Genomic DNA, 9,531 nt, shown 5'->3' on the forward strand with positions numbered 1-9,531 from the left:
GCCCTTCTACACAGTACTTTGAAAGTGCAATGCAACTTTAGAAACCTATTCCTCGTTTGTAAAGATGCTTATATTGAATCAGTGGAAATTCCTTGACAAGTATGTGAAGCGCTGATCTCATGACAGTGGTAAGTTCTTTAATCTCTTAACTTTCATATATTACTTATTCCCTCCTACAAGGTGAAAAGGATGTTTGTGGAGTTTTCACTTTGTTTGAGTCATAACTGACCATAAAAAAATTCGATACCCAAATTTCATTGTATCTAGATAATGGAGAAAGTAGAAAATGAAGAATTCTTTTACCCTCAGCGGAATAAAGAGATGTTACTGCAGCTTTGTTAATCCATCACCACAAAAGTCGAAATCTAATTTCCAGATTTGCCATATGCAACTGTGCTGAAGTTCATGTTTCTGAACTCACCAACTGCACTAAAACGCACTGTTAGCATTCTAGTGTCATTATTATGAACCCCGACCCCCCCACGAAACTTGCCTTCAGCAGTAAAACTAGCACATCTTATGCTAAGAATAAACATAAGGCAGAAGTTGATATGGCACAAGCCGATCATGTTGCCTCTCTCATTTTGCAATTATCAATAAACCTCGCAGAATGAGGCAGATCCTTGAAACAATGGCAATAACCCTGTCTCCCCAAAATAAGTTATGTCCCTCAAGTCACCGAACCTGCATGATTGAATCTCTTGCATTGGAATATCATTATGCTTCAATTTCCAAGATTGCAATTCTGAATAAAGGGGTACCCATTGCCTGGCAACAAGCGCAAGGCAAAATTTACCCGAGTAATCTCATCATTGTCACCTCTTCCAATTAACTTCACCAATAATCCCCACAAGAACATAAGCCATCTTCAAAATGATGGAAATGGTTCCCATCCCTTACAATGATTTTTTTCCCCCAACAATTTTGGAAATAAATCTAGTTGCATTGTGGCAATCACCACATACTCAAGGGTTTTGGTGATCCTGATAGACATCCCAGGGGGTGTGCTCATAAGACCAGAATCAACGGCCAGCTTCTCGTTATGCCCATAAAGGATGTGTTCCTTCTCCTCCTCGTCCACATCATGCAATGCAAAATTTGTGTCAGGCACATAGCCTTCTGCTTTCATTTGCCCAGCCAAAATGTCTAACGTCAAATAGATTTCATTTAACTGTAGGTGTGAAGTGTCGCCTACAACGATTGAATAAAGTTTGTTCTTGACCTCAATCCATGTGCATCCCGGCTTCTTGTTTAAACCTCTATCCTTCATCAGTGTTCTTACATTTGCTGCATCTTCCCACCTGCAAGATGCAACATAAATATTTGACAGTAGAATATAGTTTCTAGTGGTTTTAGGCTCCAGCTCATAAAGGTGTTTCACAGCTCATTTTGCTAGCTCTATGTTGTAATGTTTTCTGCGTGCACCGTGCAAGGCCACCATACACAAGCATTAGGTTTTTGTGGCATCCTTTTGATTAGGTTGTATGCCTCGTCCAACTGCCCAACACGGCCAAGGATGTCAACCATGCAGGGATAGTGCTCAACCCTGGGAAAGATACCATACTCCTGAGTCATGCAATCAAAATATCTCCAGCCTTCATCCACAAGCCCAACATGACTGCATGCAGACAAAACAACAATGAAGTTGATATGGTCTGGCTTAATGCCTGCCTGTTGCATTACAAAAAAAAAATTTGTCAGGGCATCCTCCCCGTGCCCATGCATTCGATACCCTGCAATAATTGCATTCCATAATATCATATCTCTTTCAACCATTTTGTCAAACATACTGCGTGCACATTCTAAACTTCCACATTTGGCATACATGTCTATAAGAGCATTCCCCACAATGACATTTGACTCTGAATGATTTCTTACTGTGTAGTTATGAAGCTCCTTACCACACTGTAGAGCCGCCAAGTCAGCGCATGGAGGCAACTAATTGCTATGGTAACAGAGTTAGGCTTCACCTCTGCAAGTTGCATTCAACTAAAGAGCCTTTTCAAGGCTTAAACATTATGATCAAATTGAGTATACCCTGCAATCACTACACTACATGTAATTACATTTGGGTTCATTCCAGTCATCTGAAGTTGATCAAAGTGTCCCGACTCCCAACGCCTCATCAAAATATCCGTTCAATGCATAACATGAAATTATTGCATTCCATGAGATCAGATCTCTCTCTGGCATATTGGAAAACACTTCGTATGCGTCATCCAATTTTCCGCATTTTATATACATGTGAATCAATGCATTCCCCACAAAAACATTTGATTCAAATCCATTTTTATCATATAGTTATGGATTTCCTTGCCCCGTTGCAGCGCTGCTAAATCTGCACCAGAAGCGAGAACACTGGCAATAGTGACTGAATTGGCTTTCACACCAGCCCGCTGCATTTGAGAGAAAGACCTCACTGCATCATTGCCGTGACCATTCCGCTCATACCTGGATATCATCGCGCTCCAAGTTATCACATCAGGTTTCAACTTTCCCATCTGCATTTCATCAAATAGCTTTCCGGCCTCTTCACAATTCCCAATTTCGAAATACCCTGCAATCATAGTGTTCCATGTAACTGCATCTCGCACAGACATTTTGTCAAACACTTGGCGTGCATTCTCAATTCTCCTACATTTCCAATACATGGATGTAAGGGCATTAGCCACATTGACATGCAACTCTAGTCCACCTCTGACTACTGACCTGTGAATTTCCTCGCCCTTCTCCAGAGCCGCAATCTCAGCACATGCCTTGAAGACGATTGGAAAGGTGTAATTGTCTCCACTCAGTCCTTCCTGTTGCATTTGGTTTAGAGCCCTGTTTGGGTGCGTCTTGCAATTCCATTACTTGAACTGTGAGCTGCTTCTTGGCTGCAAAAAGCATCACTACACCATTACTTAACAAGTTATTGAACTAAATTCCACTTCATAATTTAACACTATTGCAAGAACAAATTTGAATAAAAGACGCAATGCAACAACAGATGACAAACCATTTTCCACTTGTTGATATCCTTCATGAAGCCTTATCTTGTTGTTTCAAACTTCACCTTCAGGTTAACATCACCTCGATATTTTGATTTCTGCTGTACAAATACAGAAATTCAGGTTTACAAACATGTTGTTATATTACAAAACCTACAAATAAGCAAAGTAGATTGTCCTGCTACAAGTTCCATCCAACAATAGCTAGTAGGTACAAAAATATTTCGCCTCCTTATATTTTTGGGAAAAACATTTTCCAAAATAGTAATTCTCAAATTGAATCTTGGGAAATTTTAAGAGGTTTAAATGTCCACATTCCATGGAGGCCGGATTGATCATTGCACTCTCATTCGCTCAGCCTAAACTTCCAGAGTTCATCTCAGTTTTTGTGCATCAAAGAACATACTAATTACATGTATTGGTGGCTATCTTTCTGATAAGAAAAAGGGATGTTCTGTTCTGCATTTCAGACTTATTTATGTGCTAAGGACATGCTGGTTATTTTCAGTGGATTGAGGGAGAATTTATTCTGGAGGCTTATCTACCAGCTAGTCAATTTTTTTTATTAGTTGGAGCTTGTTCCAGGTGTTGAATTCCATGACATTGTAACTCTGAATTTTTCTCCCTAATAAAACTAGTTTCTGTTCATTGACTAAGATTATATTTTCTATCAACCCATTGTTTAGCACCCATTCAATGGTATTTCGCTGAATATTTTTGAATTGAACATTTGAGCCAAAAATAAAAGAGCAAATTTTATTGTGCATGGTGCTTGTTGATTTGCACATTTATGGCTAAGTTTTATTTGTGAATAAGCACATACATTTGACAAAAAGGGCCTATTCTGAAACCAAACACAGCGACCATACCTACAGTAGTACAGAAAACTGTTTTGATATAAGACTCCACTGGGAAATTTAAAATGACTTGGAAATTACGGTGCTATTTTGGGTCATTTCCTAAATTGGAATATTACAACCAACAAGTACACCGGAAAAAAGTGCCCTAGAAAGGTCTTTGAGAACTCTTCATCTTGTGACCTTACAATGTGCATACACATTATCACGAAGGTCATTCTTAACTGTCAAATTAGATATTATTTATTTCTATGGACTCTTTTATATTATCCTTCTTATGCTTGATATTATCTCTTTGATCAACTATTGTTTGTTATATTGAACCTACGCTGTTAAGTGCGACAAAATATCATAGGTACATTTATCTTTGGCATCTTGTTTAAAAAAAAAATGGAAGTTTTTAAGCAATTGGCTATGCAAATGTAGAATGGGTAGGTGAAAAATAGGGTAGCATGATACACATTCACTGAATCTGGAGCGATTTATTTTTTTTAATCAAAAATCAACAAGATAATAAAAAGCTGCAATATATGTAACATGTAAAGGAGTGTTTTGAGTTATCAAAGCATGGCCCACATGACACCTCCAGGCATACAAATATTTATTCCAAGGCCTGCCAAAACCTACTTTTTCTAATGTTAGTGGCAAAAAGTGAGGAAACAAAAAAAAATAATAATAATTGGAGAAAAATTATTATTTTCTCTATGGTAAAACAAAAAAAGGTCAAGAATTTGACTTTGACATGGAAATTAATTGGAGACTAAAGGTGATGTGGAAACCACGTAGGGCCCGCCGAATGAGGCCCAACTTAGTGACCAAGTCAAAGAGGCAACGTTGAGTTCATGAGACATCACGACTTAATTCAATATGTTTGAAATAAAGTGCAATAATTTGATTTAATTCAATTTGTTAGAAATAAAGTGCAAAGGTAAAGTGAGTGAGTGGGGAGTAGACCCCACCTCACTCCTTGTCTACGCATAAGTCAGTTCAAAGGGAGCATCTACTATCGTGGCCCAAATGCAATACAAAAAAAAATAAAAAAATAAAAATAAAGGCTCAGAACAAGAGATCCACATTCATCAAGAACAGCAACGTGACAGTGAATGGCCTCCCAGAGCAGTGACCTGAGGTTGTCACGAACAATTGTCCAACAACTCTTCACAAAGGGGTGCTGCCAATGAATGTGTTTAAATGTCTCCAATCTCATACATTATGGACATTTGTCATCCACTAGACCACTCTTGTCGATCAGGACTATGGCAGTATTTAAATAATATATTAAATCCTAATTTGACCCACCTAATAGGCATAGGATCCTATAGAGACTCAATATAATGATATTTTGCCTTCCAAGTATAAGAAATCACAATTCATGCTTGTATCATTACAAGACATGATACGATATTTTACTTTTAGAAAATAAAACAACGCATATCTTGTAATGGTTTTTTCATGTGTTCATTCCGAATTAACAATGATGTGCAGGCAATATGTCAAAGAGTGGGACTTTTATATTCACTGAGGTATTAAAGAAATTATATGCATGAAACTTATACTAGTGCCTTCTAGTGGAATTGATAGTGCACTAACCCGTTACTTGCCAATATTTTGGTTTTGGTACCACCTTATAGCATATACGGGTTCCAATACTATTCTTCATGGTGGGCAGTTGAATATGTTTAAACTCTAATTGTTATTGAGGGGTTTCACAAGGTTGTCACATGAGCATCTGTGATGCCCATTTGACTTAGATAGCTACCCATGCTAAGGCTCTATTTTGCAACCCATGTTATTATTTATGAACATTATGTAATATTGATGCATTTGGTTGGACATGTGAAACTACTTATATAAATCAATTGATAGATTTGATATTGATGATGGAAATGGTTGATGTATGGCCTAAATGTATGACTCACTTAGTAGTGAATTATCTAGTGCACGACTTATCCGAATTATTTTGTTTCATATATGGCTCGAGTGGATATGATTGGTTTAAACGAATGACTTAGTGAATTTATGATTTATTTCCAGTATGGACTGCTAGATTGACACATGGATACTAGACTTAGTAATGTGATGATTATATGTCTTGTTGTTATATAAATGCATGAATGAGAGCTAACCCGCAGGGGAAAAGAACTATGTGATAGCCAAGAGGGAAGGATGAGACATCTCATGAGGAAGGTATAATGTACATTATTTTACTTCATTTGGTATCTACTTGATATGCACTCTTATGACACGAGAAAAATGCAAATGACAGGTGGCAAGACGACCTGACTGGATTATTCGATGACAAGTCCAACCAGCTCTGTAGTGTGGTCTGTATTAGGGTATTGACCCTAGTTCTGCAGGAGGGGTGGAGGCATTTCCCACCATGTATCCTCCGAAACCTGGAATCGTGGGAGGGCAGTGGTGGACACGCTCCCCTAGACGTGTGATGACGATTGCTAGTTGCCTGCTGGGGAAGTTAGGTCGATGTATTCGACGCTTCCACCATGTCGGTTTTATTAGTGGTTAGTATGGCCGTTGCCACTGATAAAGCAGCAGAGGATGGATAGGGTGGGAATGGAAGTAGGCCAGGGTGGATAGGAGGATATAGATCAGTTGGAGACTCTTGATAGGAAGAAATGCCATTGTTGGACTTATCTGATTTTATTGCTATAACTCTTTATGGTTGCTATGCTTTCAAACTCCTTGCATCATTCATTCTAACTTCGGGACGAAGTTCTCTGAAGGAGGGGTGTATGTAATGCCCCACTTAAATCTTATCCTACAAATTTTGTTAATGTTTACATTATCTAAAAATATTGAGAAATATTGGTCTAATATAAAATTCATGATTTCCATTATTCAAATTCCCCACTTACCTTCTCAAATTGAATATTAGGTAGGATATGGTCTCCTTCCATTATTTCAAAATATATGTATTCATTTCACATTACCCAATGTACCCTCACATTTACTAAGGAGAAGACATGGTCCTCTCCATGTAATTACATCTCACATTCCCAATGTACCCTCACATTTACTTGGGAGAAGACATAGTCCTCTCCATTTAATTATCAATATATATATATTCACCTCACATTCCCAAATGTACTTTTTAGATTTACTTGGGAGAAGACATGATCCTTTCCCATTAAATTCTCAATTTTATATTCATGTCACATTTCCAAATGTACCCCTAACTTACTTGGGAGAAGAGAAGTCAATTGTGAGGATGGATGAGAAGTTAATGACATTAATGAGAGGTGGTTGAGATGGAGAAGGGAAGGAGGGTATAAAAAGGGAAGGGGAAAGGAAGAAAGGGGAGGTTGGGGGGTCTTGCTTATGATTGTGGGGGTTGGTTGTGATTGTTTGGACTTGTCATGATTTTTGGGAGACCTTGGAAATCTATGGAGGTTTCTTGGGTTTGAGAGGAGGAAAGTATTGTTATCTGGTTTTGCATATTCTTCTTGAGGACACACTATATCTGGTTGGATTTGGGCACGGAGGGCTAGGGAACCTGTGGAGGTTTCCTGGGCTAGGAATTTATTTCCTAGTTGGCTGGGAGGTAAATCCGGTTGGGTCGGCGAGAAGGAGCGTTTAGCTAGAGCTATAAGACAAAGGTATCATCATCAACCACCGGAACAGGTATTTTGCCATGGACTACTCTTGTTAAGTTGATATGGATGGAATGCTCACCTTAATTTATGTTGCTTATGATAAAATGATAAGATGTTAAATGTTTAAAGCTATGTGAAAAGGTCAGCAAACTCCTTTTATTACTTTAATCAGCAAAAAAAAAATAGATCTATTAATGTGTAATAGATTGAAGCTCTAATAATTGGAATTAGGCCCTTACATATCACAAAAACATTTCATACAGTAATCTTAAACATGTCTCAATATGTTTTCCTGATATGCGATTTTGATACCATTATAATGGCGGTTTGGGTATCGAAAGTCCGCAATGCAATGATCATAATACCTCAATTGAGAGTTTGGAGTGGAGGGCAATGGGAATGACCAAAATCCTTTTGCGATTGCGAAATCACGAGGAATGATGTGGCAGTGGAGTGGGACTTACTATTATATTTTAACGTGCTTTTCCTTTGTTTTATTCAATCTTACGAATTTATTAAAGTCACGCTTTAATAAAGAGCTTTATCGCAGTCAGAAGATCAGAAGTGAATGGAGTGGCCTACCTTTTTCCAATTTGCAATTCATCTGGATGCGACATATTTATAGGGTTGTGTTAACTGTTATATCGGGTCCGGAAGGTTTATCACATATCGCAATCAGAGTGGTCCTAGGGGTTTTTTGAATCATGCTTGTTATAATTTTTTGCAATGCGTTAAGCTCTGATATAAAGCGGATATTTAACAATACTTAAGGCTTTTAAAGCTTAAGTATGTTTTTTGTTCTCGGGGGCTATACACATTGGGATATGTGATTTGCAATATATTTTATGGCATTGCATCATTTCAAAAGGATAAAGCGGGGAGTTTCTCATTAGGACTTGTGAAGTGCGATAATGTTGGGCTTTCTTTGAGACCAACTCATTTGAGTTGTTTGGGCCAATGAAATTTGGATTTTTTATTCAAATAAACTCAAATTTGTCCTTTTAAAACACTAAAATGTTTTATTTTTCTATGATTTAAAAATTTAAAGGGTCCCCATTATTTATATAATAATTTCCTAAGAGATTTATATATAAATAAATGGGGGGCCGTTGAATAGCACAACACATTGCAACACCCTGGTGATGATTGACTGCCCAACATGCTCATACTAGAGCCTCCTCTCTTGTAATGCTTGGCCATAATATCTGTCATGATCGAAGCTATGCCCAACTTGTAAGGGCAACTCAATAATGCTAGATTCTACCACTCCATGGCTACCCTCAATCCCGTGAATCAACCTACCTCGCCATATGATGAAGACCACAACTATCTGCCATGTTTCAATCAAAGAATGATTAATCACCTACTATCATGGTTTTACTGACCACAAAGTGGTGCAATCCATCAATTAACTAGATCCCTAGATCCCATAGCCACACTGGAAGTTCACAACTCACGCTCCTCACTGGTTGTCACTGTGAAGCCCTACTATTTGATGGAACCCATTTGTGCCTCATCTTTGACTCCTGTATGTAAGCATATGGCCACCAATGATCCAGGTGGCTCTAGAAACACAAATAAGTCAAAGAGGGCTTCGAAAAGGCTTAAAAATAAAAATAAAATCCTTGGATTGCAATGAAACAATGGTCATATCAAGATCTCATCGCAAGATTTTCAACAATGCAAACAACACCTTAATCCAAGTTCGTATGAGAAAGTTATGCTTAGTCAAAGTTTCAATTTAGCTAGGAAACGTCGAAGTTAAAGTCAACCTTCTACCACGTTTCAAGCTGTACATATTGTGAGAATTCCTGGATCTAACAATCTCAGGAATCCTATTGCAAACAACCGAATTATCTTCACCTAGATCGTAAATTACATTACAAACTTATTTCAGATTTCTTCTTGAAACATTGATGTAAATTAATAAAGCAACGTACACCAAATTAAATATGATTATGAAACATAGAAAATGAGCAAGGATATACAAACACATAGGACACCATTATTTTTGGACAAATGTCCCCGGAAAAACCCAACTTTTGAAAACTGGTGCAGCAATGAGGGTTTTAT

The 9,531-nt window shown here is 37.8% G+C and overlaps 1 pseudogene across 1 annotated transcript; it reads right to left on the reverse strand.

Moving 5' to 3' along the window:
- Positions 1-310: 310 nt before the first annotated feature.
- LOC149235344 (pentatricopeptide repeat-containing protein At1g20230 pseudogene) lies at positions 311-3,447 on the reverse strand (annotated as a pseudogene). The gene is made up of 2 exons (XR_016268283.1): positions 2,999-3,447; positions 311-2,876 (listed from the first exon to the last, which is right to left on the reverse strand). The product of XR_016268283.1 is annotated as a pentatricopeptide repeat-containing protein At1g20230 pseudogene (transcript).
- Between the last annotated feature and the right edge of the window lie 6,084 nt (positions 3,448-9,531).

The sequence above is a fragment of the Pinus tabuliformis genome, chromosome 8 (genome assembly GCF_031772625.1).
Source record: "Pinus tabuliformis cultivar Carrire ecotype Pingquan chromosome 8, CPIR1, whole genome shotgun sequence".
NCBI lineage: Eukaryota > Viridiplantae > Streptophyta > Pinopsida > Pinales > Pinaceae > Pinus > Pinus tabuliformis.